This window comes from Papio anubis, chromosome 16 (genome assembly GCF_008728515.1).
Source record: "Papio anubis isolate 15944 chromosome 16, Panubis1.0, whole genome shotgun sequence".
NCBI classification, from domain to species: Eukaryota; Metazoa; Chordata; class Mammalia; order Primates; family Cercopithecidae; genus Papio; species Papio anubis.
In genome coordinates, this window is record NC_044991.1 from 68173469 (window position 1) to 68199457 (window position 25989).

The 25989-nt window shown below is 45.9% G+C and overlaps 1 long non-coding RNA gene across 1 annotated transcript in view; it reads right to left on the reverse strand.

Annotated features, from left to right (window-relative positions):
- LOC110740502 overlaps nucleotides 1–15093 on the reverse strand; it is a 232041-nt gene extending 216948 nt beyond the window's left edge. Inside the window, exon 1 of the long non-coding RNA XR_002515125.2 lies at nucleotides 14035–15093. This is a non-coding gene — a long non-coding RNA (uncharacterized LOC110740502). The remainder of the gene's footprint in view (nucleotides 1–14034) is intronic.
- Nucleotides 15094–25989: the final 10896 nt, after the last annotated feature.

The window sequence follows — 25989 nt, forward strand, 5'->3', positions numbered from 1 at the left end:
AACAGGATCTACCTCCAGTTTTAGTCACTCAAAAATGGGGTCTCTCTTCTTCCTTTTGATCTGTTCCACGTGTCTCCCTGCTGAGTGTCATGGGAAGGGACTTGGTGCCCCAGTATTTTGGTTGGAAGATTAACTTCCAAACAGAATCCAACTTGAAGAGGCTTCCCCATTGGGCAGAGGGGTGAACCTTAAGTGCATTGAGGGTATCACTCACTTTCCATGCATCTTCAACCTCAGCCTCCATTCTGAACCATTCACCCTAACCACATGCACTCCACTTCTCACTGCAACCAAGTCTGCTCTGGACTCATCATCCTGGTTATGGTCTTGTTAAGCTTTTTAGAGTTAACCTTTGGCCTTTCTTTTCAGCTTCCTCGCTAAGCCCCCTTTTTGATAACTCTGGGGAAATGCCCCACCTGGCCCAGCCATCCAGGCATGCTGCTCCTCAGTGCAGACTCTCACGGCTTCAGAGTACTCCGCTTCTAGACAGGAGGTGGAAGAAGAGAGGGTGGAGAAGGTGGACTCACTTCTTAATCTCCTTGGCCTAAAATTGACCCAAAGTCTTCCTGCTCATAGTTCACCAATGAAAACGAGTTATGTGGTCCCCACTGTATGCAAGGGAGTCTGGGAGGTATAGGTCCTGTCTGGGTAGTTGCCAGCACAAACTCTATTCTATTAAAGGGGAAGCATGAACTTTTGGAGGTCAGCTAGCCGCCTCTTCCTCATTATGTCATTCCTAATGATGACATAGAAGTAATAATAACCAATGCTAATGGCAATAATAATAACTACTCTCCTGTATTAAGCACATCCTCTGACCCAATCTTTGTGCTGCGAGTTTTCCAGGCATCATGCCACCCACTCTTCCATCCTCCCTGTGAGGTTAGAAGACTTCTGCTTCAGATTCTATAAGAATGAGATCAGATCCTGTTCCGCTCTGCGCTCAGCAGACATACTCATGCCATGGTCAACTCTCATATCTATGCCATAGAGGCAGTCACACTACCTGCCCCTCAGACCCTGAGAAAGGAGCACAGAGGCCATCAAAAGGGAGTTTCTGCTCATTTGAATTATATGTCACAGAGGCTAAAACCCCAGCAGGTTGACCAGCTAGACCTGGGCTCTGAGTCTCTTGGAAATTCCCAGTTGCGGAAGCGTATCCTCAGCCTGCTTGAGCTCACCTACTGTGTGCACCTCTGCAACTGGGCTCACCATCAAGAGCCCCCTCCAGACAGGGGAGATACAGCCAGAAAAGTTGTTACCATCTTCACTCTCTGTGGTCTCCTCTTCCTATATCAGGAAGTCCCCAAATGGTGACCATAAAAATCCATCTCCCCTCTTTCTACAGCTTATCATTAGTGGAATGAATGAGGACCCACGTCATCCAAAGACCTGAAGGCAGGTGGGGGTTTGCCTTTATACTCAAAAGCAAGAGCTGATTCCCTGTGTCTGCACTGGTTTGGCCAATGATACACACAAATATTACCGCATTTTACAGATGGAGAAACTAAGGACTGACTATGTTAAAGTCAAAGGTGGGTTTGGCTCAAGATAGGGGCTCTCAAAGCACCTTGCATGAGTGCCTTGAGCTTCCTACTCAGATGTGTTGAGTCCACACCAATACACCAGTCTTGGGCTTGAAACCCTTCCCAGGCAGATCAGAGGAAGTGGGGGAGTGGTCTGCAACCTAGAAGCAGCTGCACAGGCAGCAGATGGTAACGGCTGCCTCTCAGATGGTTTTTTGTCACACAGCTTTTTTTCTTTCACATTATGAATTTTTTTTCTGAAATCCTCTAAAAACATTGTTTTTATAGTAACAGAGGTGGCTGTATGTGTCTGAGAGATCTAGATCCCACACTCAGTCTGTCAGCCTGCTGGGATCTTTGCCTTTGTGACATATGAATAAAGTAAGTTCAAGCTCGCTGCTGCAAACAGTCCCGGGAGGGGGGCTGCCTCCTCTTCCCAGTAGCTGGAGGAGCCCTAGGATTCTGGAGAACCATGCCCCAAGACCACCTTGTCCCGAGCCCCAAAGATAATGGGCAGTAACCCCAGGAGAGCAAGGATACAGGGGACAAGGCCCCTAGAGTGGGTGGGAGTTCTGGGCTCCAAATATGTGTGAGTCATCATAGGAAGGAACCAAGAGCAGCATAACCTCAAACAAGTACTTAACCTCTCTGAGCCTCAGTTTCCTCATCTGAGCATGCTAATGCTGTCTACCTCCTGAGATTGTAGGGAAAACTGAATTATGCTTATGAAAGGGCCTAGCACAGCACCTGGCTCCCACTGTTTTCTCAATAAAGACTGGATTTGATCATTATTTTGTTTGATAATTATTTGGCAATTATCCTAAGCCACAGGATAGGAAAAATAAGCAATAATGCAAAGACCAGAGATGAGGAGAGCCTCAAGCCCAGATGAAGAGGTCATGGGTAGACAGACTGAGTCAGGGAGATCCTTGACCTTACCCAGCAGGAAGGAGGGGCTATTCCCAGTTGAGCCAGGGCTGTGAAGAAGGACTTTGGCCTCTAAACCTCATGCCTAGTTTGGTCCCCACCTCAATTCTTGTTCCCACTGCAGAGAAATCTTCTTGTGCAGCCTGGCAGTTTGTACCTTTTAGTAGAGGAAATGCTGGAAACATAGGCGTGACATTTCCTATCCCATAAATATGCCCTCTACTCAGAGCCAGATGATACTGAGAAGGACATCCTTCATGCTGCCACACAGCATATCTGTAGCCTGTACAGAGGGAGTCGGGGTGGGGGGCCCACTGAGGCATGATAGTTGGCCTCATAAGCAGATTCTTTTCATGGGGATCAAGCTGTCAGTTTTACAGGGGGACTTGGGAACCCTCAGACTGGGGGCACTGGCTTCCAGGAACCTGGATGCAATCCACTGACCTACAGAAGGACCACAGGATGTGCTGCTCCCTGGTGAGTGGGCTTCAGGGTATGCTGGCCCCTTAGGTGTCCCTTGGGTCAGGATATGACCCTCAGCTTGTGCTCGACTTTGAACTGCCAAATCCTATGGGTCTTCCAGATGGTAAAGTCTCATTTAAACAGAATCTTTCCACATCCCAATGATTGGAATATTATGATTCTCATTTTACAGAGATAGAAAAGAGGGAGGGTGAGAGAAAGAAGAAACATTCTTTTTTTTTTTTTTTTTTTTTGAGATAGGATCTCACTCTGTTATCCAGGCTGAAGTGCAATCAATGGCATGCTCAAGAGTCACTTCAGCCTCAACCTCCTGGGTTCAAATGACCCTCCTACCTCAGCCTCCTGAGTAGTTAGGACTACAGGCATGCACCACCAGGTCTGGCTAATATTGTGTTTTTTGCAGAGATGGGGTTTCACCACATGGCCCAGCTGATCTCGAACCCCTGAGCTCAAGCAATTCCCCCACCCTGGCCTCCCAAAGTGCTGGGATTACAGGCATGCACCACCATGCCTGGCCTCATTCATTCCTTTATGTATCCAACCAATTACTTCAATATTATAATCTAATTGATTCCAGGTACAGTGCTAGGCACTGAGGCATAAAGAAGTAAACAGGGTAGGCAACGCCCTGCTCTCATGGAGCAGGGAGATAAACCATTAAATAATCAAATAAGAAATATGTTATTAATTATTTAATGTGACTGTGCAAAGGATATGGGGTAGGTTGAATGACTGGCTCCAATTCTCCACCCCTCTGTGTATCAAGTTTTTCATTACAACATTGCAATCCCTCTCACCCATGGACTTTGGCAAATTTGGGCACTGTTTTGGCCAATGAGATGTGAGCAGTCATGACATAAGCAAGAATTTTAAACGAGCTTGTACGAGGAGGCTTGCCCTCTTATACTTTAGCCATAGCCATGAGAACATACCCTGCCTAGCCTGCTGATCCCAGGAGATGAATGAGAAGTGGAGGAGAGCTGAGCCACCAACCCATGAATGAAATAAATACTTACTATTGAATATCACTGAGATTCTGTGCTATTTTTGCTGTTGTTACACAGCAATAGCTTAACAATGTGGAGCATGATTAGAGACAATGAGACAGGAAGGTAGACAATAGAGAAAGACTGAATTTAGATGGAGGAGAAGAGATGAGTCAGTTTCTCTGAAAAAGAAATATTGAAACAGAAATATGAGTAACTCATAGATAAACAAGAATGCAAAAGTGGGGAGGAGAGCTTCACAGGCAAAGGGAACAGCATGTGCAAAGGCCCTGAGGTTAGGAGGAGCAAGATGCATTCCAAAAATTCAAAAAAGGCCAGGGAGCAAGGGAGAATGTGGTAGCGGATGATGAGATCAGAAAGGAAGTTGAGTAAAGGACCATGCAGACATATGGCATAACATAAAGTTGGCATTTTATCTAAGGGTAGTGGGAAACTAATGAAGGGTGTTAAGCATAGCAGCACCTGATAAAAATTCCTTCTGCTGTTGAGTGAATAATGGATTGGGGGAAGGACAAGAGTGGGGAAAGGGATGCAGGGAGGAGGCTGCTGCAGCCACCAAAGTGGCAGTGTTGGCCCAGGATTGGCAGAGTACTGTAGAGATAGAGAAAAGGCAGGGTGTAGTGGCTCACGCTTGTAATCCCAACACTTTGGGAGGCCAAGATGGAAGGATTTACTGAGGCCAGGATTTCAAGACCAACCTGGCCAACATAGCAAGACCCTATCTCTATAAAAGAGAGAGAGAGAAAAGGGGACAAATCTGAAAGGTACTTTGAGTGTAAAGGTAGCAGGACTTGTTCCAAAAATAGGCCTACATACACATGTCAGTGGATTTTTGAAAAACGTGCCAAGTCAGTTCAATGGAGAAAGAAGGCAGAAAAGAGAGAAAAACCTCAATCCATAGTTTGTACCATAATTAAAAATTAATTCAAGGCCAGGCGTGGTGGCCCACAACTGTCATCCAAGCACTTTGGGAAGCCAAGGTGGGTGGATCACCAGAGGTCAGGAATTCAACACCAGCTTGACCAACATGATAAAATCCCATCTCTACTAAAAAAAAAAAAAAAATACAAAAAAAAAAAAATACAAAAATTAGCCAGGCATGGTAGCACATGCCTATAATCCCAACTACTCCGGAGGCTGAGACACGAGAATCGCTTGAACTCTGGAGGTGGAGGTTGCAGTAAGCCAAGATCACGCCACTGCACTCCAGCCTGGGTGACAGAGCAAGATTCCATCCCCAAAATAAATAAATAAATAAATAAATAAATAAATAACTCAAAGTTCAGCATAAAGTGGACTTCACTGATATCGTTTAAATTTCTATTTTAAAGAACAATATCAAGAAAGAGAAGAATTAGAGTGAAAGCAAAAAGACTTCTCTATAGAATGAAAGAAAATATTTGCAAATCGTGCATCTCATAAGGTTCTAGCATCCAGAATATATCAATAGTTCTTACAGCTCAATAATAGAAAGACAAACCACCCAATTTAAAAATAGGCAAAGGATTTGAATAGACATTCTTCAAAGAAGATATACAAATACCCAATAAGCCCATGAAAGGATGCTCAACATCATTAGTCATTAAGGAAATGTAAATCAAAACTACAACAAGATACCATTTCACACTCATTAGGATAGCTATCATCGAAAAGATGAACAATAGCAAGTGTTGGTCAGTATGTGCAGAAATTGGAACCCTCATACATTACTGGTGAAGCTGCTTTGGGAAGCAGTTTGGCAGTTCCTCAAAAAGTTAAACATTGAATTACCATGTGACCCAGCAATTCTATTCCTTGGTATATATGCAAAAGGAAAAAAAGTTCTCACAAAACTTATATGCAAACGTTGGTAGCGGCAATTATTCATAATAGCCAAAAAAACTGAAACAATCAAAATGCCAACCAACTGATGAATGGATAAACAAAATGTGGTTTATCCATACAATATTCCTGAATTTAATATTCAGCAATAAAAAATAATGAAGTACTGACACATGCTACCACATGGGTGAAACTTTAACACATCACGCTAAGTGAAAGAAGCCAGTCACAAAGGATGACATGTTGTATGACTCCATTTCTATGAAATGTCAAGAATGGGTAAATCCATAGAGATATAAAGTAGATTAATGTCTTCCAGGGGTTGGCAGAAGAGGGGAATGGGAAGTGCTTGCTAATGGGAAGGGAGTTTCTTTGTATTTTTTTATCACCTCATAGTAAAGCTTTAATAAACATCAGTTTCCATCCTCCCAGTTCTAGCCAAATTAATTTAATAAAATACATCTGTATATACAGGTTTTTCCAGCTTTTATTTTAGATTCAAATGGTATGTGTTCAGGTTTGTTACATGGGTATATTGCATGATGCCGAGGTTTGGGATATAGATGATCCCATTACCCAGATAGTGAGAGGTATAGAACCCAATAGGTAGTTTCTCAGGCCACACCTCACTCTCTACTCGAGTGGTCCCCAGTGTCCATTGCTTGTGATGGCATTTCATCAGGGGAAATGAAAATGTTCTGAAATTAGAGAGTGATGATTGTACAACTGCATGAATATACCAAAAACCACTAAATTGTATGCTTTAAATGGGTGAACTGTATGGTACATAAATTTTATCTCAGTGAAGCTGTTAACCAAAATAAAAGAGCATAGACCTAATGTAAAGCCTAAAACTACAAATCTTCAGAAGAAATATAGGAGAAAATCCTCGTAAGTTTGAATGAGGCAAAGATTTCTTGTATATGACATCCAATAAGAAAAACAAGTGATAAATTGGACCTCATTAAAATTAAGAACTATTATTCTTTCAAAGAAGACACCGTTAAGAGAATGAAAAGAAAAGCCACAGAATGGGGAAAAGTATTTGTAAATGACATATATGGTAAATAATTTATATTCCAAATATATAAAACGATCAAAACTCAGTAATAAGCAAAACAGCCCAATATTTTTTAAAATAGGCAAAAATTGTGAATAGACACTTCCCCAAAGAAGACATAGGGATGGCAAATAACCACATGAAAACAAGGTTCGACATCATTACTCCTTAGGGAAATGCAAATTAAAATCACAATGAGATAAAATGAGGTATTCTGTCCCCCACAAAGACTTGTACAGATATTTCCACAGCAACATTAGTTGTAATAGCCAAAAGCTGGAAAAAATACAAATGCCATCAACAGGTAAAAGAATCAACAAGAAGCGGTATACCCATACAGCGAAATACTACCCAGCAATTAAAAGGAATGAACTACTGATACATGCAACAATGTGGATGAGTCTCAAAGTAATTATAATGAGTTTAAAAGTCAGGCCAAAAATGCATACTGTATAATTTTATTTATTTAAAATTCTAGAAAAAGCAAACTAATCTGTAGTGACAGAAAGCAGAGCGGTGGTTCACTAAGGATGAAATGCATGGGAGAGGTGGGAGGGGCAGGAGGGACAATATCAAGGGATCATAAGGAAACGTTGGGAAGGGATGGATGCTCCGTGACGCCCTGTCCTATCGACCGCCCAAGGGCTGAGGAGTGCAGGTGCCACTGGGGACTGGTGGGCAGCTCTGCCTGCAGCCCCAGTGCAGGATCCACTAGGTGAAGCCAGCTGGGCTCCTGAGTCTGGTGAGGACTTGGGGAACTTTTACGTCTAGCTAAGGGATTGTAAACGCACCAATCAGCACTCTGTGTCTAGCTCAGGGTTTGTAAATACACCAATTGGTACTCTGTTTCTAGCTAACCTAGAGGGGACTTGGAGAACTTTTATGTCTAACTGGAGGATTGTAAATGTACCAATCAGCACTCTGTCAAAACGAACCAATCAGTAAGATGTGGTGGGGCCAGATACGGGAATAAAAGTAGGCTGCCCCAGCCAGCCAGCGGCAACCCGCTGGGTCCCCTTCCACACTGTGGAAAGCTTTGTTCTTTTGCTCTTTGCAATAAATCTTCCTGCTGCTCACTCTTTGGGACCACGCTGCCTTTATGAGCTGTAACAGTCCCTGTAAAGGTCTGCAACTTCACTCCTGAAGCCAGCGAAACCACGAACCCACCAGGAAGAACGAAAAACTCCAGACATACCGCCTGTAAGAGCTGTGACACTCACGGCGAAGGTCTGCAGCTTCACTCCTGTCAGCAAGACCACGAACCTACCAGGAGGAAGAAGCTCCAGGCACATCTGAACTTCTGAGGGAACTAACTCCGCACACACCGTCTTTAAGAACTGTAACACTCACCGCAAGGGTCCGCGGGTCATTCTTGACGTCAGCCAGACCAGGAATCCACTAATTCCGGACACAGTGGCGCAGGCCTGTAGTCCCAGCTCCTCATAGGCTGAGGTGGGAGAATTACTTGAACCCGAGAGGCAGAGGTTGCCGTGAGCCAAGATGGCGCCACTGCACTCCAGCCTGGGCAACGGAACGAAACTTCATCTCAAAAAAAAAAGAGGGGGAGAGGGAACTCATGCAGGGAGAGCTGTGAGCCAAGACATGGAGGATGGGAACAAGGGGGAGGAACAGAACGGGAGTCCTTCACCGGGGCGGGGTCAGGGCAGGAAGCCGTGAGCGGAGAGGGAGCCCCCAGGTGGCTGTGCTGGGAACTGCTGTATTCACAGGGCAGGGAGGATGACAAGCTCTGGGAGTCCTAGAAAGGGATTTGATTTGCGGTGTTGGGAGACAGAAATGAAGCCATCAGCTGTAGAGCTGCCACATCCCGGTGGGACATTCCACAGGGAGCTGGATCCTGGGATCTGGATGACCAAGGAGAGATGTGGCTGCAGAGCGGGATCTAGGGCTTCCCTGGGAAGAGTATGTTGGCCCAATAGGGGTAGGGGTGGGGTTGGTGGTAGAGAAAAAGAGAGACGCAGGATCTCTCAGAGACAGCCCCAGGAGAGCATGTGAGAATGGAGACAGCATCAAGGTAGGGGCAAAGTAGGGTGACAGCCAGGCCCACGAAATCCCCAGAGTTCTTACAGGAACATCTCAGGGCAAGGACCCAGAGCATTGTGTGCCAAGGACTGGTCACCAGGGCTGAAAAGGGAGACACCCTTGGAAGGAAGGAGATGTGCTGGTCCCTACAAGTCTCTGGCATATACATCTTCTCACTGAGTGCTCACTACTCCTTTGTGAGATCAGTGTAATCATCTGCATTGCACAGACAAGAAAACTGAAAATCAGAGATGTTAGGAGACTTCTCCCAAGGCCACAAAGCTTGTATCTCATCCACATCTGGGGGCTCATGGGCTCTTTTTAGGCACTAGGGTGACCAGAATAAGGTTCACAGGGGCCACCAAGCACCCACTGATGACCAAGGTTACTGTGCACAAGCACATCTGAGGCAGTTAGCATGAAGGAGGGAGCGCAGCTAATTGCCCGTACAAATTAACTCTAATGTGGTCGGCATCGACATACTTATCTTTCTTTAATTACATTAATCAATTAATGAAGAAGATGGCTTCCTCTTATTATGATTTCCAAGGCCCATATGTTCTCAGGAGTCCAGCTGGAGTTGGGCTTCTTCTCTGTCCCTGGCTTGAATAGGGAACTGAGTGGAATCAACAGGAGAAATTGTCCCCCAGGTCTTCTCCGCCCTGAAGCTGATCTTCAGGATGAGAGAGGTAAGAAAACAGAAGCAATGATCTCCGGAAGTGGTAACCAGTGGAAGAGGCCTAAACTCCTTGACTCAGCATTCAAGGCCCTTCTCCAACATTGTTCATTGTTCCTTTGACCCAGGTTTATCAGCCTGGGCAGACTAATTTTCTCTAAAGCTGCCCTTGCATCCTCCAGCCTCCAATGCATTCATGCCATTTCCCCTACCAGGAAGACCACCTCCCATCAGTCAGGGTCCAGGTCCGCCCAATGGGTTTGTCACCTCCTCATGAGAACCCTATAGAAGGCCCACCCTGCAATAATCTCCTTCACTTGTTAATTTTTTCGGCTTTATTTAGGTATAATTGACAAATTAAAATTGCATACTTTTAAGGTATATAACTGGATGTTTGATATACATATGCATTATGAAATGATTACCATAATCAAGCTAATTACCATACCCGTCACCTCACTTGGTTACCATTTTCTTTTCTTTTTTGTCTCTTTTGTGTATGCGTGTGTGGTGAGAACACTCAAGATCTACCCTGCCAGCAAGTTTCAAATATGCAATATATAGCATTGGTCACTATAGTCTCCTGGCTGTACATTAACTCTCCAGAACTTGTTCATCTGGCATAACTGAGACTTGGAACCCCTTAACCAACATCTACCCCCAGCCCCTGGGAGCCACCATTCTACTCTGCTTCTATGTGTTCGGCTATTTTAGATTCCACATATTAGCGAAATCCTACAGTGTTTGCCTTTCTGTGTCTGACATTTCACTTAGCATAGTGTCTTCCGGGTTCATTCATGTTGTTGGGAATGACAAGATTTTCTTCTTTTATAAGGCTGAATAATAACTCACATTATTACTCCCATTTTCTTTATCCATTTATCTATTGACAGACAATTAGATTGTTTTCATATCTTAACTACTGTGAATATTGGTACAGCCATCATGGAAGACAGTATCGAGGGTCCTCAAAACATTAAAAATAGAGCTACCATATGATCCAGTAATCCCACTTCTGGGTATATATCCAAAGGAAACAAAATCAGTATTGCAAAGAAATATCCACACTTCCATTCATTCATTTTTCATTTTACAAACATTTACAGTCCCTCCTCTTGTGTAACTTCTAAACCTTCGGGACAGACAGACACTAAACAGACAAATAATTACATAGACTGCTGGTTCTCAGTCCACTAGAATCACCAGGGGAGCTTTTAAAAATATGCTGCTCATGCGGGCACAGTGGCTCACACCTGTAATCCCAGCAATTTGGGAGGCCAGGGCGGGTGGATCACTTGAGGCCAAGAGTTCTAAACCAGCCTGGCCGACGTGGAAAAATCCCATCTTTACTAAAAATACAAAAATTAGCCAGGCGTGATGGTGCAAGCCTGTAGTCCCAGCTACTCGGAGGCTTGAACCCAGGAAGCAGAGGTTGCAGTGAGCCGAGATCACACCACTGCACTCCAGCCTGGGTGACAGAGCAAGGCTCTTTCTCAAAACACACACACACACATGCACACACGTGCGTGCGCGCGCACAAGTATGATACTCAAGCTTGATCCCAGAGAAAGCAGAATCTCTGAGGGTGCAAGCCGGGCATCACTAATTTTTTTAATTGCCCAGGTAATACTAGTGTGCAGTATGCGGGGATTAAGGAGGGTAATTGTAAGGAGGGTAATCTGCAATGCTGCCACCCCGGGCTTGCTTTCCCCAGAGGTTTTGAAAGTATGATCGGTCAATTGTGTTTTTTGTAATTATTTATTTAAATAAGATAAACTTACATTAGCCACCCTGTCTTCCATGTATAAGGAAGTCACAAATCACTTAGATCAGTGCTTCTCGAACTGTAGCAAACATCAGAATCACCTGGAGGGCTTGTTGAACCAGATCACTGGGCCCCACTTTGAGCCCAGGAATTTGCATTTCTTACAAATTCCCAGGTGACACTGATGCTGCTGGTCTGGGAACTCCACTTTGAGAAACACTGAATTGGAGCAAGGTTTAAAGAAATTCAAGTGGTTGAGCACCTTCCTCCCTCACTAAACATCTGCTGTTCACATACTCTGTTTAACCTAACTCTGCTGCTTTCTCGCAGGCTGATGTAGAAAGCCTTCAGATCCCCTTTGTTAGGGGAAGAAGCTGTGAAAAATCTTACCTCTCCATCATACATGCGCCTGTTTTCACTGTAGGATGTTTCACAACCACGGTGCTTCAGAGCAGGCAACTTCTCTTCCTTAACTGCCAATTTCACATCACAGCAGTGGCTGTCAGCATCAGCATCACCTGGGCACTTGTTAGACATGCAGATTCCTGGCCTACTCCAGGCCCACTTAATCAGAAACTCTGGGAGTGAAGCCCAGCAGTCTGTGAACTAGGAAATCACACAGGTGATTCTGATGAACCCTCAACTATGAGAACCACTGGCCCAGAGAAAATGTGTTAATTGACCCTTCGAATTCTTCAGGATCCTATTCACTCTGATTATTTGTATCATTTCTTTCATAAAAATAATAATTCGCTTCTATTTGTCAGGTCTTCCTATGTGCCAGGGACTGTGCTAAGTACGTTACATTAAAGATCTTATTTAAACCTTGGAACAACCCAATATTCATTATACTATTCTATAGATAAGGAAACTAGAGCTTAGAGAGGTTGAGAGTTCGGCCCACCTGTTAAGTGACAAACCCAGGAAAACACTGCTGTCTGCCCCACCCTAGTTCATCTTTTCCAAACATTGAGCATTGTATGAAGTCTGTTCTCACACTACTATAAAGAACTACTTGAGACGGGGTAATTTACGAAGAAAAGAGGTTTAATTGACCCAGTTCTGTAGGTTGTACAGGAAGCATGGCTGGGAGACCTCAGGAAACACAATCATGGCCGAAGGTGAAGGGGAGCAAACACGTCTTACCACGACAGAGCAAGAGAAAGAGAGTGCAGGGGGAAGTGCTACACACGTTTAAACAACCAGATCTTATGAGAACTCACTCACTATCACAAGAACAGCAAGGGGGAAATCCACCCGCATGATCCAATCACTTCCCACCAGGTACCTCCCCCAACTTTGGGAATTACAATTCGACATGAGAGTTGGGTGAGGACACAGAGCCAAACCATATCAGGCACTTATCACACCCATATGACTGTGGTTTATACCTCCATTGTAGTGCTTTCCCTCAATCATAAGATTTTTTTAATACCTCGCTACTTTTTTCTACCCAAATACCTGCTTTTTAAAACTAGTGTTCGTTTTCTTAAAAAGACTAATTGTTGAAATGCTTTAAAATCATCTGTTTACTGCCCTAACATCATGCATTTTTCTTTTACGAAAATTTTGAAACTCAGTTAAATGTTTAAAATGCAAAGAGCAGACACACAAGTTTCCTTACTGGAATGAAATTTAAATGGCAAGTGGAACTTCACAGGTACAACTACCTTAAAGTCTATATTGCTTAAAAGAGTGGAACTCAAGAGCCAGAAGCCATGACTTGCACTCGAAGTCCCAGCTACTGGGGAGGCTGAGACAGGAAGATTGCTTGAGACCAGCTCAAAGCCTCAGTGAACCATGATCATACCACTGCACCCCAGCCTGGGTGACAAAAAAAAGAATGGAACTCAAAGTGAAAAGTATGTGACCTCGAGTCCAAACAGTCATTCTCCAATACATTGGAAGCCTATTACATCTAAAGGCGTTTTAATCAGCCAGTCAACCCTTATCTACCATGTGGATGAAGTGGTCAACATGACTCACCTGGAAATGTGCCAAGGGATAGAGATTATTCCAAGACATGGCAATAACTACCTGGTGTCTTCAGCAGTAGGAACGTGCAACTACTATGTGTTACAGTCACAGACAGCCTACGGTGACCAACAGGCCCCAGTTTGCCCGTGACTGTCCCAGTTTTGACACTGAAAGTTCTGAGTCCCAGAAAACAGTTGGCCGCCCTAACAGCACCATGCTTGGCTCACATCAAGGTGCATGAGAGGGAGTTTCTGTTTCCCTTTGACCAGCCGGGGCCTGGCTCTAGGGCTCCCGTGGGGCAGGACAATCTGGCCAGGATCAGTGTCAAAGAACTGCCTAGCAGAAGGAATATGTCTTAGTTCCAGCTGCTCTAACAAAATACTGTAGTCTGAGTGGGTTTAAAGCATTTATTTCTCACATTGCTGGAGGCTAGAAATCCGGTATCTCTCTTGTACCCTCAAAGAGAGAGCTCTGGTGTCTTCATCCCTTCCTAAGGCGGAGTGAATCCCAGTAGGATATTTTTCTCATGTCCTCACTACTGCCCTAAAGCCCTGCCTCTTAATACCATCACATTGAAGATTTAGTCTTCAACATAGAAATTTGGGGGGACCCATTCAGTCCATAGCAGGGTATCTGGGAACAGAAGGGAAACTAGTCTAAGCAGTGACCACATCTCCTCCCAACGGCCCTCCCCTCTCCCAGGTAAAACTCCAGATGATTCTGGGGCAGGAGCTCCACCCCCAGGTACCTACCTCTTCCTCCAATAGAAACAAAGCACAGGCCATTCCTCACGGATGGGAGCAGGGGGACATCCACAGAGGACAGAGACAGCTGAAGACTCCATTCCTGGCTTCCTCTCGGCTCTCCTGTGCCACGGAAGGTAGGGAAGGTGAGAGAAAATGTCCATCTAGCCCTAAAACCCTGGGCCTCCTGAGCTGGCTGGGCCACCCTGCAGCCCACAATGGGTCCACAAGAGCAGGGGCTTGGCAGTCAAGACGATGGCTGATAAGGCCACCCACGACAGGTGGGTGCTTATTGCACATCTAGACAATGTGTAAGTGCTCAGTGAATCTGAGCTGTTTTTAAGCAGCTATTGCCCTCTGGGGCCCAGAACATACTGCAGAATGGGCTCATCCTCCCTCCCATCCACCTCTCCTGTCCCCATTGCAGCCCCACCTCCTCCACTGCTGTGTGGCCGAGAGTTACCCTGAGGATCAGTTTTCTCACCTACAAAGTAGAAAGAATAATAGTCCCAACCTCACAGAGTCTCCGTGGGGAGTAAATGAAACAGGGTGTGTAGTAGCCCACTTTGGACGTAGTAAAGGCTCAGTGAGATCATCATTGTCATTCTTCTTATCTCCAAGGGCACCCGGGGGTTGGGGAGGCACTGAGGGAGGAAGAGGAGGGGAGTGTCCCACATCCTTCCTCAGACTCGAAGCAGGAGGCCTGAGCTCCGTATCCTATTTGTTCTTTCCACAATACCAGTGCCGACTTCTCCATTAGGCACTGTAGCAACGCAGGGTCCACAACATTTTCCATACCCACAGAATATTCTCATGTCCTTCAAAATCAGGGAAAACAGAAACTTTTAGGTTAGACAAATATGTTTCATTTTCTTCTTTCATGAGAGACAAATAGAATATTTACGACCCATGAAAATCTATTCTTGTAGGAGGGGCCCATGAAGGCAGACGTGTCTAGGGTCACAAAAGTCACAATGCAGCCCTGCTCAAAAGACAGAAATAAAAACCTGTGCCTGGGCCAGCGGCGGTGGCTCATGCCTGTAATCCCAGCACTTTGGGAGGCCAAGGCAGGCAGATTACTTGAGGTCAGGAGTTTGAGAATAGCCTGGACAACATGGTGAAACCCCGTCTCTACTAAAAATACTAAAATTAGCCGGGCGTGGTGGTGGGTGCCTGTCCTCCCAGTTACTCAGGAGGTTGAGGCACGAGAATCACTTGAACCCAGGAGGCAGAGGTTGCAGTGAGCCGAGATCACATCACTGTATTCCAGTCTGGGCAATACAGCGAGACTCAGTCTCAAAAAAAAAAAAAAAAAATCCTGTGCCTCTCTTTTTTCCATCCCCACTGCACTCGTCCTAACTCAACCCAAGTCCACCTCTCACATAGACAATGACCAGAGCCTCCCAGCAGGTCTCCCAGCCTGTCTCTGAAATCCTTGTATCTGTCCTCCACAAAGCAGCCAGCACGATCTGTCGAAATCACAAATCTGACCTTGTCTCCTCCCTCCTGAAAACCTGCTGTGCCTCCGGATTGCCCTCAAGACAAAAGTCCAAACTCCCCTGCAAGGCACACAAGTCCCCAGAGGGCAGTCAGCTGCACTCTCCTCCACACGCTCAGCCTTCCTGCTTTCACGCCTCCATGCCTTTGCACTTGCAGCGCCGTCTACCCAGAACACCCTTTCCCCCTGCAAACTCCTAGCCATCCTTCAAAGCCCAGCTCCTCTCAGAGAAATTGCACTCATTTGTCATATTGTGATTTTGAGTGAATGTCACCTCAAGGTCACGGACTATGTTTTCTTCATTTTCATCCCCCCAGCCACCTCCCCGGTGCCGAGCTTACAGCGACTGTCTGGCGGTGTTTACTGTTCCCCTGAGGTCATGGTCAGCATCTGGGTGCTCCTCTAACACACCGCTCGCTGCCCCCGCACCGCTGCAGTCCTGTGATTTCCAAATGCCAAGGGAAGCTCTGTGGTCCCGTTCACCTTTTCCTTGTCTGGCAGGCTGAGAGTGCAGCCCCTCTGGGACGCACAGACAGCGGAGTAGCCCTGAATGGGTCCACCTTTCACCAACAACACCCACCTCAAATAAAAGCTATCAACTTGCCAGGATTGGAGAGGAAGCTTCAAGTCCCCAAGAAAAACCCAAAGGTTATGTTCAGAGACTTGGCCAGAACTGAGCCCTGTTCAGCCCTTGTCTGTGTATGACAGTGTGCCTCTCTGTGCCTCACTTTCTCCATCTCATAAGAGTGAATTGGTCTAAAGCTTCGAAAGAAAGGGTTCTTCCAACTCTGGCTGCACAGCCTCTTCCAGGGCCTCCCGTCAGCCCAGACCCAGTTACCAACGCAGAGGGAAGAGTGCCACCTACTGACTCCCAGCCTCCCTCCACTACACTGAGCCACCGAAGGAGTCAGCGGAATGTGCAAAGCTCAAAGTGAGCAGTTGTCTGTATTCTCCCTTTGCAGAGCCGCAGCAAACTCCCCTTTCATGGGGCTGAGGGGCACCCCTCCAGCCTGGACAGAGAGCTTTAGCTGCACTGCTCACACCCGCTGTCCTCTGCTCCGAGCCCCAAGAAAGCCAGGCGCCCCCACGCCATCCTGCCCCTGTGCCAGGCCCATCAGCAGGGTAGCCCCCAGCTGTCAGCCCCCCTCACACTGGGCCGGCGGCTGGAGGTGGAGAACAATGATCCCTATTGTGACTAAATTTCCCCCTGAAGATCTCATTCAAGATGTTAGAGTGAGCGATCATAAAAGGAATTAATAGTTGATTCGCTGTATAATTTCCTAGTTCAATATACTTTAGTGCAGCGACTAAATGAGGCGTCCCGGCCGTTCGGTGGGGCCAGATAGCGACTTTATCACTGGGATCTCAGGCTGAGGAATAAAAGCAATTCTTCTGAAGTAATTGCGTCTAATTAAAAGAAACATTTAAAAAGTGTAACCAAAAGGAATTCATTTCAAATGGAAAATTAATGCTGAAAAATAGCCCTGAGCTCTCTTGTCGCAGCTAATAGCCAGGCAGCCGCAGAATAATTAAACTGTTTTGAAATGTCGATACCATCCTCGTCAGGAGAAGATGGGCACGGCTGAGCACATCCCGGGCATCAGCAAAGAGGATGGCTTCCAAAGAGATGGCCAGCACTCGGACTTGAGGTCAGCCACAGACTTCCAGGCGGGGTGAGGCCCAGGTCACCTCAGACAAGGCTGGAAAAGGTTTGTAATATGGTATTTAATGAAGGAAACCCCACTTCCTGGATATCTGAGCACCCCACTGACTCTTCAGAACAACCCTGCAAGTATCATTAGTATTATCATCATCATCATCATCATCATTGCCATTGTCAGTTCCAAAAGGAGATTCCTTGTGACTAGCTACCTCGTCTAAAATCACAGCCAATATGTATAAATAGCAGAGCCAGGATTCGAACTCAGGTCTGCCTGGCTCTGAAGTCCACATCAATTTCACTACACTGGGTGTTAGGATTCAGCATCAGGAAAAAGGCTGTGTGTTTTCTAACGTTGTCATTCTCAGTTCTGCCTGTGTTCGACTCACCTGACACCTGGCATGATCACAAGTCTCTGTAGCCTTGATCTCCTGGGCTCAAGTGATCCTCCTACCTCAGCCTCCGAAGTAACTGGGACTACACACCACCATGCCTGGATAATTTTTTTTTTTTTTTTTTTTTTTAGAGATGGTATCTCACCATGCTGCTCAGTCTGTGGACATCAGTTTTTGTTTTGTTTTGTTTTAAGTTTCCCAGGTGACTTAACTGTGCAGCTCAGGTCTAGAACCATTAGTCTAAATCCCAGTTATCAGGCAGCTTTCATCCCATGAACATTCCCTGAAATTTTCCTGCTCACTTCCCCCGGGGAGTTTCACCTTGTGAAAAATGGAAGGCTGTGAACCCTTACAAGTTTGCAGCCAGGTTGAAATGAACTAAAAGAGACTAATTGAGAACCAGCACTTAGTACATGCTAAATAAATGTTAGTTTTGAAATGGGGGGCATCAAGAAGAAAGAACCTGAGATGAAAGTGTTATCAGAAAGGAGTCCTGATGCAGACCCCAAGAGAGGGTTCTTGGACCTTGAGCAAGAAAGAATTTGAGGTGAGTCCATAAGGTAAATTAAAAGCAAGTTCATTAGGAAAGTGAAGAAATAAAGAATGGCTATTCTATACGCAGAGCAGTGGAATGGAATGCTTGACTAAGTATACTTATAGTTAGTTTTTGGCTATATGTTACCAAGGGGTGGATTGTTCATGAGCTTTCTGGGAAAGGGACAGGCAATTCCTGGAACTGAAGGTTCCTCCCCTTTTTAGACCATATAGGGTAACTTTCTGAGGTTCTCATGGCATTTGTAAACTGTCATGGTGCTGGTGGGCATGTCTTTTAGCATGCTAATGAATTATAATTAGTGTATAAGGAGTAGTAAGGACGACCAGAGGTCACTTTCATGACCATCTTGATTTGGGTGAGTTTTGGCCTGCTTCTTTACCACAAACTATTTTATCTTCAAGGTCCTTATGACCTGTATCTTGTGCCAACCTTCTGTCTCATCCTGTGACTAAGAATGCCTAACCTCCTGGGAATGCAGACTGGTAAGGTCTCAGCCTTATTTTACTCAGCTGCTATTCAAGATGGAGTTGCTCTGGTTCAAATGCCTCTGACAAAATGTCTACCAAGGGTTCACTATAGCTTCTAACTCCTTTAAAATGTGGGGCCAGGGGTGGAAAACTAAATCTGAAAAGTTTAACAGTGAAGATGATCTGGCCAGAAGGGTTATGTTCCAACGTGAATTCAGAATGTGGGGAGATCACACTAGTTTTAGCACCAAATCTTACAGTTGTGTTTACAGTTACTTGAACTAGACTAGGAGTTGCCTTCGATCAGTGATTAGGGAGCATACTTTAATGAACTAGAAGAACAATTTGTAATCCATGAGTTGTTTATTATGCTGACAGGTACTCCTAAAGACCTTGAGAATGTTCCCTAAAAGTTTGTCCCCCAAGTAGATTTAAACATTCACCTAAACCTTATTTATACCCTTATGATTTTCAGAAAACACCTTCTTTATACATATGCAAAGATCCTAGTGCCCCTTTTCTGAATTGCAAATACATCCCAGTTTCCAAAGATCATCAGCAAAGCACCATCTGCTTCATTACGGCTAAACTCCTTAGAAGGGAACCCAGGGTCTCTAAGGGTGATGGAGGACTTGGGATGAACCACTCATAAGAAAAGCATCATCTTACCTTCTGGTGAAATGGTGCTTATAGTGACCACAGGGGATTGGCCGAGGCTGAGGGATTTTCCCAACGTTCTGAGGTTTTTTTGTAATTTCTTTGCCTGAGGACTTTCTCTGTCCACAGAAGCCACTTTGCCCACCTCTGTGGCAGGCCAGAAGTGCCATGCACACACCCAAAGCAGTTCTCAAACGATGCATGGTGGTTAGTGGACAAATACCCTAACTCCCTCACCCTATGGGTAGAATAACTCTATGGTGTAGTCCATACAGACTCCCACAGTTCCCCAGTACGATTAAGCCTCAACCACCCCGGGAGTGCTAACAGGATGATGGCCTCTTTATTGTCTGTCTTCTCCTCCCTGTCTCACTTCCTCCCTCCCTTACCTGCATTGCCTTTATCTCCCAGATAAACTGCTTGCATTTGAGTCAATATCTGCTAAGACAGGGGTAAGAACAATACCTTTGGGACCATTGGGTTAACAGCTGTAGTGGAGATCCACCCTAAACTGGCCCCTGTGCCTGCTGCATGAAAAGAGGATGGGCTTTTGGAGCAGAGATGCCTAAGCTCCAAATCTGGTCCAGATATTTACCAGCTGTGTGACTTAGGAGAAGTCAGTGAGCCTCAATGAGCCTCTCTGTCCTCTAGTATAAGATGGGTATAGTAATGGAAGCCACTGCAATGAGTTGTTGAAAAGATGCATTGAAATTCTGCAGACTAAGCCCATGGCACAAGCAGGTGTTTATTCAAAAAGTATTAGTAGAAGATTTGTTTCCTAATGGGCCGTGAGTGTGGCACGGTGGGGTGTGCAAAGGATGAGTCCAGATCCTCCTTCCTGGAGCTCCCATGGAGATCAGCTGTAAGGAGATTAGTCATGATGTTGCCATTTATGCTGGGAAACTCATGGGCTGGGGGCAGCTAGGGAGCTGCACCAAGATCTCCAAGGGTCTATCTGTGTGGTCCAATAAGAAGCCACCAACCGCATGTGGCTATTTAAATTTACATTAATTAAAATTAAATACAATGTAAAATTCAGTTCCTCAGTCTCACTAGCCACATTTCAAGTGCTCCGTAGCCATGTGTGGCTCGTGGCTACCGTACTGGGCAGTGGGGATCTAGAATATTTCCACCATCATAGAAAGTTCTGCACTGGCCTAGTATCTGACAGACCTGGAATTCAAACCTGGCACTGTCTTGCTGGCTGTCAGATTTGGGCATAGCTCCTTACCTCCCTGAGCCTCAGTTTCTTTTCCTGTGAAATGGGCTGCACTAATCATCTCACTCTGAGCAGCACGGTTATTGCAGGCGCCAAATTAAAAGTTTTCGTGAAACCACTAGACCAGCACCTTGTCTGGAAGACTCTAGAAGCAAAAATAATGTTGACTAAATCTACTTCAGCATTTGGTCTTGCCCTTCTTCATCTTAGATCCAGGGGTCCCAAACCTCCCTGTTTTTCTAGCTGGGCCCTCACCGCACCCCACTTCCATCCCCATTCCTCAATCCATCCTCTGTGATCCCTATCCCTCTCATCTCCAACTCTGCCCACACCTTCAGGCAATCAGCACACACTAAGTCCTTACTGCGGTCTGCACAGACAGAATCAAAGGCTTGAACACATGAAGAGTGGAGATCAGGGAAAAGGCTTTCCTGGGCTCTAAGGGATGAGCTTGGAAAAGGGATGTCCCTAATGCCATGTTACTAAGTGGAAGAAGCCAATCCGAAATGGGTACACACTGTATGGTTCCAACTATGTAACATTCTGGAAAAGACAAAACTGTGGAGATAATAAAAAGACCAGAGGTTGCCAGAGAGGGATGAATACCAGAGCACGGAAGATTTTTAGGGCAGTGAAACTATTGCATATGGTGCTATAATGCTGATACAAGTCATCAGACATTTGTCAAAACCCATAGAATAGCCAACACCAAGAGTGAACCCTCATGGAAACTATGGACCCTGGGTGACACTGATGTGTCAAGGTAGGTTTGCTGATTGTGACAAATGTACCACTCCCAAGCAGGATGTTGATCATGAGAGAGGCTCTGTGTAAGGGTGGGGGTAGGGGAATGTGGGAACCCTGTACTTCCCACTTAATTTTGCTATGAACCTAAAAATGCTCTAAAAACAAAAAATAAAGACTTCTTTAAAAAAATGATGGAACTGACTTTCAGTACCTTGGTCCAGCGAAGATGCCAACAGCAGTAACCAGTTAGAGGATGGATGGGCCATCATTTGCAGGGCAAGTGACACACTCCAAGGCTCAATAATAAATACATTTTTTTTAAGAATGCAAAAGAAAAGATCTTGCCAGAGTGGAACGGAGCAGCACTTAGCTTAGATCCGTGGCACCCAGGATGCCCTGGTGCCCTCCTGTTCTTAGCCACAGCCCAGCCTGACCCCACGAAGTCAAGCCTTACTAGGTAGAATCTTCCTAATATTCCAGCCATCACAGCCCCTGTGCCTGACACTCATTTCTCTTTATTTGTTCTTTCTCTTCCTTCCACCACACTATGCTCAAATCATCCAAAACTTTCCCTTTATCACTGAGCCTCCCTAATTAAGCTAACATTATTAGAAGGTTGGGAAAAAAAAAAAAAAGAAAACCCTCCCAAATTCTCTTTGCGTTTCAGTAGCTCTTTAATATGCGAGGCAACGAGAGATGAGCTGCTCCTAATTGCCAGTCCCTGGAGTAGCCAGTCAGAAAATGAATTGATGCGTTTTTTCCTTATGAACAATGCATGTAGCACAAATTGCAGTGGCCGTCACCAGAGATTTAATTACAAAATATCATTACTTTCACACATCATTTCAGATTTGGCCTGATCAAATCAAAGTTAGGGCAAGAGGGAGAGAAAACTGCACTCTTAGCAGGGTCATTCATTCAGGGGTGGCTGCAACGCGGGTGGGAATTGGCATTGTCGAAACTTCCTCGGGGCCATTGCAGGGGAAGCAGCTGCCAGAGATGTCTATGCAAAGGGATGTTCTGGGATTCAGGATTTCAGCAGAGTGGAGGCTGTAGGCCTGCAGGAGGGGCCCCAGGGCATGAGAAGCATCCCTCGAGGAAGAAATCAGGCTGCAGAGAGTCTCAGGACCCCACAATTCAAAGGAGCTACAGAAAGTCCCTTCATCAGTGGCTGATGTCTCCAGTTCATTCATTCCACAAATATTTGTTGAGCACCTAGTGTGTGCCAGATGCTGTGCCAGACCCTGGGGAGGCAAAATTGTCAGCAAAAAAATGTGGTCTCTGCCTTTACCAGGTTCACACAGTATAGTGAGAGAGACAGGAGGGGTAGTGGAGCCCAGACTTCCCGGAATTTGAACTCCTGCTCCATCCATCCATCAGCTTACACTCTGAAAATGGAAAAAATATAAATAACATAAATTCCTGCTCCATCCTTTAACAGCTGTGTGACCTTGGCTTGGTCACTCAGCCTCTTGGTGCCTCAGCTTCCTTATCTGTGACATGGGGAAAATAATAGGCCGTGTGCCTATGTAATGTAATTCTAGTACTTTGGGAGGCCGAGGCAGGAGGATTGCTTGAGGCCAGGAGTTTGAGACCAGCCTAAACAAGGTAGTGAGACTCTGTCTCTACAAAAAATTTAAAAATTAGCTGGGTGTGGTAATGTGTGCTTGTGGTCCCAGCTACTCGGGAGGCTGAGGCGGGAAGATCACTTGAGCCCACGAGTTCAAGGCTGCAGTGAGCTGTGATGGTGCCACTGCACTCCAGCCTGGGTGACAGAACAAGACCTTGCCTCTAAAAAAATAAATAATAATAATAATAATAATAATAGTAGTAGTAGTAGTAGTTGCCCCAAAAATGTATTGAAGGTTAGATGATTTAATATTTATAATACACTTGGAATAGTGCCTGGTACATGGTAAGCTCCATGTAAGTGTTTGTTAAATGAAAACAAACTTAAAACTGCAACTGTAAAAAGCAAACTATGTTGTATTCTGAGAGTCTATAAATAAAGGATTCAACCTAGCCAGGGAAATCAGGAAGGGCTTGAGCTGAAATGCAAAGGAGGGGGTACATTAATTAAGGGAAACACTAAAGTAGAGTAGTCTTAGCAGAGAAATCAGCATATGTAAAAGCACTGTGGGAGGAGGAAGCATTTTAAGGACAAGGCACTGGGAAAAAAAAAGTCCAATGTGGCTGAAACGTGGTGCAAGCTAAGGATGAGAAAGTTGGCAGGGCTAGTTCATACAGGGACTTGTAGGCCATGGTCAAGAGTTTGGACTATAAAAATTACTCATGAGCGTTAGAATCTTCTCTCAGCTAGCTTTAGTTGTGATAGATTTATTGCAAAGGTGGTCCAAATTTTTTCCTTCCCTGTACCCACATCCCTTCCAATGTGACTTTACTGCTCCTCCCATCAAGAGGTGAAGTCTATTTTCCCATCCCTTGAATCTGGGCTGGCCTGGTGACTTGCTTTGCCTGGTAGAATGTGCTGGAAGTGACAGTGTGCCAGTTCTGAGCCTGGGCCTCAAGCAGCCGGGCATGATTCTGCTTCTTCTCCTGGAACCCTGCTCAGCCACCATTAGGACAAGTTTGGCCAAGCCTGCTGGAGGGTGAGAGACCACACAGAGCAGAAATGAGTCATCCTAGACCAGGCTGTGCTACGTCAGCCAACAATCAATAACACATGAGGGATCCCCAGCTGAGAGTTAGTAAAACTGTTCAGCCAAGCCCAGCAATGATCAGCAGAACCACCCAGCTGACCCACAGAATTATGAGTTACATAAACAGCCATTGTTTTTAACCACAAAGTTTTGGAATGGTTTGTTACACAGCAGTAGCTAACTGATACACACATTGAGGGGTCAGGAGCATGGTAAGAAATGGGGGGTGGGGCGGGGACAAAAAAGGAAGAAGAATTAGGAGGAAAAAGAGAAGCAGGGAGAAAGGTGCTATAGCAAGGTGTAATGCTGACACATCCAAGATGTGCACAGAGCTCTGGGAGCACCTAGGAGGAAGAACTTAGTTCTGCAGGGAAGAACGAAGAGCCAAAGTCAGGAGAGGCTTTCCAGAAGACAAAAAATGAGCACATGTCTGTCCGGAGAAGACAGGTGAGAGAAGAAAGAACATGGGCAAAGGCATGGAGTCATGAAAAGAGAGGAGGCTTGGTCAAGAGCATGGAAAATGGTTGAGGCAGATATGGGCCCTGGGCACATGAGCATCATCCTTCTGTAGGCCATGCTAGGGGCAGAGCTAAAGGTATAGCACCAGCTAAGGAGCACTCAGCTAGGAGGAGGCTGGAAGGATCTGATATGAATGCCTTCTGTGGTTGCAGAAGATGGGGTGAAGGATTTGGACAGAGGGTTCCGGGACAGATATAACCACGGCAAGAGGGGACCAGGAGGAAGGGATCCTCAAGACCCACATAGCTCCTGGAAGTAGTGTAGGTCACAAGGGCATCCAGGACCCCACAAGCCAAGACCATTTCACCACTGTGTGGCCTTAGGCAAGTCTGTCCTCTCTGAGCCTGGCCTCTTAGAGGTTCTACCGAGAAACTCATAAACGAAGGCTGGGAAGGCACTTTGTAAACCAAACCGTGAAGCCCATGCAATTGGATGGGGTGGAGTTACTCACATTCCTCATTCAGTGTATTTCCTCCAGTTTTATCCAAAAACAGACGTTTTCCCAGAAAACCATGCATCAGTCAGAATCTCACAGGAAACAGGTAGCAATTGAGGAGAGTTTAATTTTTTTTTTTTTTTTTTTTTTTTTTTTTTTTTTTTGTGAGACGGAGTCTCGCTCTGTCGCCCGGGCTGGAGTGCAGTGGCCGGATCTCAGCTCACTGCAAGCTCCGCCTCCCGGGTTTACGCCATTCTCCTGCCTCAGCCTCCCAAGTAACTGGGACTACAGGCGCCCGCCATCTCGCCCGGCTAGTTTTTTGTATTTTTTAGTAGAGACGGGGTTTCACCGTGTTCGCCAGGATGGTCTCGATCTTCTGACCTCGTGATCCACCCGTCTCGGCCTCCCAAAGTGCTGGGATTACAGGCTTGAGCCACCGCGCCCGGCCAGAGAGTTTAATTTTTTTTTTAAGTGAACAAAACCCCAGGATGGTGCCACACTCCAGGGACAGCAACAGTGGGGAGCCCTTACCACACCGAGGCCTGCAGGGACAAGGAGGAGAGCAGTTAGTGGCGCCTGGGGAGAGAAGGGACTGCTAACAGCAGCTGCGGCTTCAGCCAGCAACCTGGTAGGGAGGGAGCTGGAGAAATAAATGCCCCAAACCTCACTGTCCTCCCACCCTCCACTGTCCAGCTAGAACCTCCCATTGCTTGAACCCATTCCAGAAGTTGGAAGCTTGTAATGCACTCACAGGTCAGCGCCCAGGGCCAGAGCAGGGGGAGGGGGTGGGCAGAGGACCTGGGTGAGCACAGGAAGACATCAGCACTACCTCCATAGAGGGTGTGTGGGAGGAGAGGAAAGTAGGCTCTTTAAGACCTAGCAAGACATAGGCCAGGGACAGGATTCAGCGTCTCCAGAGGACCACCTCTGTGTCCAGGCCCTTCTCCAGGCTGTCTTCATTTCAGTGGTTCTCCAACTGGGGTCTGGGGACCCCGGGGGCCACTGGAACCCTTTCAGCGGGTCCACAAGGTCAAAACTGTTTTCATAATAATGCTAAGATACTATTTGCCTTTTTACTCTCATTCTTCCATGGATATATGGAGGAGTTTTCCAGAGGCTACTTGATATAGCCACAATTACCTGAAAAGAC